This window comes from Phyllostomus hastatus, unplaced genomic scaffold (genome assembly GCF_019186645.2).
Source record: "Phyllostomus hastatus isolate PE091 unplaced genomic scaffold, TTU_PhHast_1.1 phas_scaffold_93, whole genome shotgun sequence".
NCBI lineage: Eukaryota > Metazoa > Chordata > Mammalia > Chiroptera > Phyllostomidae > Phyllostomus > Phyllostomus hastatus.
Window position 1 is genome coordinate 39,023,608 of NW_025334042.1, and position 3,059 is coordinate 39,026,666.

A 3,059-nucleotide genomic window follows, 5' to 3' on the forward strand; every position below is an offset into this window, starting at 1 on the left:
GCAAGGACCACAGAACTAACTCAGTCAACATGTTCTTTTTATAATAGGTTCTCCATCACGTTCCACAAACAAGAGCTCTCCTCAGGTCCATCAAAATCCATATCAGGCCTGTGGCTCCTTTAAACACTGTACTGTGGTGTTATACCCAAAATATGGGTATATTTCACAAAAGGCAAAGGAAAAATTGGTTTAACAAAAGTGTTTTTATATAAATGCCCTGAGATGTTGACCAACATTCTGGAAAATTTTTTGTGGAATCAAAATTTTATAATTAGATGCTAAGAGGTGGAAAGAAAATCTCAGATATTTAGTTTTGACCTCTCTCCAGTCTATTCTTATTTGATGTGTGATTTCTTATAATCTCATCTTTTCATTTACATCTGTTTAACTTAACTGGGAGCCTACTAATCTCTGTTACACACTGGGTATAGAGTGCAGAACAAAACCCATAGTCTCTGACCTCATGAAAATTCAAGTCTACTGGGAGAGGCAGAACTAAATTATCATGCAAATGACTATATAATCTCAGTTTGCTAAGCTTCCATTGCTGTAGTTGCATGGCACTTACTACTTTTATATATAGCTGTTCTGTTTGTATAGTACAGACTATGAGGAAATTCTTCTACAGCTGCTTCTACCTCACACAGTGTGGGCCATCAGTTTTCATACGCTTCTGGGAACCATCTGAGCACCAGGTTTGCACTGTCTCCTTTGGTCTTTGCCAGAATTTTATATTCTGTATCTTAGAAAAGCGTTGTTGTTGTTTTTTTAATTCCAATTTATGTCCTACCCATCTTGATCCAGTACCCTTGGAATACAGCTGCATATGAAATTCTCCCAGTTTCTGCTAGTATGAGTTGGCTAGAGCCTACAGCTCCTTTGGAAGAGTCCCTTCCTTTTTTTTCTTATCGGCTCCAAAATGTTCCAGCTGGGTTATCATTGTCCTTGTGGCCAGGAGGGAAGTGAGGACAGATCCTGGTTGTGACTCATGCTGTGTTGCAAGGAAGGACTTCAGTATAATCTTTGAGTAAGGGGGCAGTTTATACCCTTAATGGAGAGGAATAGGCCCCTTCTGTGGCTCACAAGGCAGGGGTATCTGCAGATTCAAGAATTTCAGATAACTACAACTATGTGTCGGGATCTCATTCTTTCCCATACAGCATCTGATCTTGGCATAGCAGGCATAGCAGAACCTTGGAGTTGCCTATTCTTATTAAGTGCTGGCCTTGGTCCTTAGCTTTCACTGACACTATCTATATAGATTAAAATCTTTTGTGTGCTACAATGAATGTCCTCTGGCTTACAGATTTCATTTTTAATTGTCAATTAATCATGTTAGCCTTTCCCAAAGAGTCAATAGAGGTTAGCATCCAATTCTTCTGTATTTGTAGTTATTACATACCCTATATTTCTCATTTGCCAAAAAAACATTTCAGATCACTAACAATGACAGTTTTAACAGAAGCATGGATGCATTATACATGGAATATCTGTGTTTCAACTACTACCAGTGCTGGAGTCATCATTGTCAGCTGGGTGGCAAGTAGTTCAACTTCAAAACCCCATCTTGGTGTTTGATTTCTTGGACTCCACTTCTGGTACCAATCGTTGCCTGATTAGCCCCCTTCAAAGAGAGCAGGGAGGTTATTAGGGCATACTTAGGATCAACACCTATAGAATGGAAGAGATCTAAAAAAGACAGGACCAGGTAAAGGAATAAATTGGGCTGTGCCACAGTATCAACAAAGGCCTCAACTGACCTCATGGGAAGTTCTGGAACTGGGGTGGTCCTTTAGAATGGTCTCAACTTAGGGCAAGGGGGCTAGCTTTTTATGCCCCTGAGTCAACCAGTCAGTGAATAGGGGCTACCTGGGAAGGAAGTGTGACCTTGGACAAGGCGAGCTGCTTCAGCAGAGGAACTCACCAAAGACATACCTGGGGCTATCTTCTGGGAATAACGGGCATCATATTTATTACTGAGAGCATGAGGGAACTTCTGGATGTGGCCCATTTTAACCAGGAATATGCTCGAAGGCATGTGGAATGGCTGGGGCTATCTCTAACATCTTTTCTGTCTAAACACCCTGTACTTGACTGAAGTTCCCCTCTGCACTGATTGCTTCATAATGCAAAAGTACATCTGTATCCATGAGACAGTCTTTCTACAGACTACCCAAGAGGGTCTGTTTTACCTCTCTTTTTGGTCTACCTGGGCTTTCTACCATCTTAAAAGCACTTAAATATTTTTCAAAACTGAGAAAGGAAGTAAGAATCTTTGAATTTGACCTTGTTTTCTGTCCTCCCCTGTCATGGCTTCTTTCCTAGTTTATGGCATTTCCTATGCTACATTCTCTGAATACTCTTCACTCTGAGTCATAGATATATAATATATATAGCTCCATTGTAAAAGTCTACTAGGTCTGTAAATGGCATTTCGGAACTTAGAAATTCCTGTGCACTTTAGCAAATGTGGCTTTCAAATCAAGACTTTCTACAGAGGAAAAAATAAAATATATAATTTAGCAATCAAATCTGATTAGGGCCTTTACAGTTCTCCTGATGCCCTATAACTCAATGTTTTAATGGATGGTAGTCACACACGCACACGCACACACACATCTTTTTAGTGAAAGGAACATAGTTGTGTTTAAAGTTTTGCAAATATTATAGTTACTATGATAGCAGAGTTTCAAACTTTATGTATACATTGGCATAATATATTGAAGTTCTAAAAATTATTTGCATCACACCCTGATTTTTCTATTCATAGCCATCCTCCATACAAGTGGTAGAAACAACTTTCTATATGCTCTGCCTTCGAGAGGGGGGCAGATGTGGTAAATGACAAATAAGCCAATTAAAATGCTTAAGAGCATTTGTAAATCTACAGCAGAAACAAATAAGCTTGAAAACAAAGCTTTTATTTGAAGCAGGAAGGCTCTGTTGAGAGAAACATATATAAGTAAACTCCGACTTATCCGAACCAGCATAACTTGAAGCAGATTCCAAGAATACAGGACATATCACTGATGTTCAAGTTATATTAACTGGCCCACCGA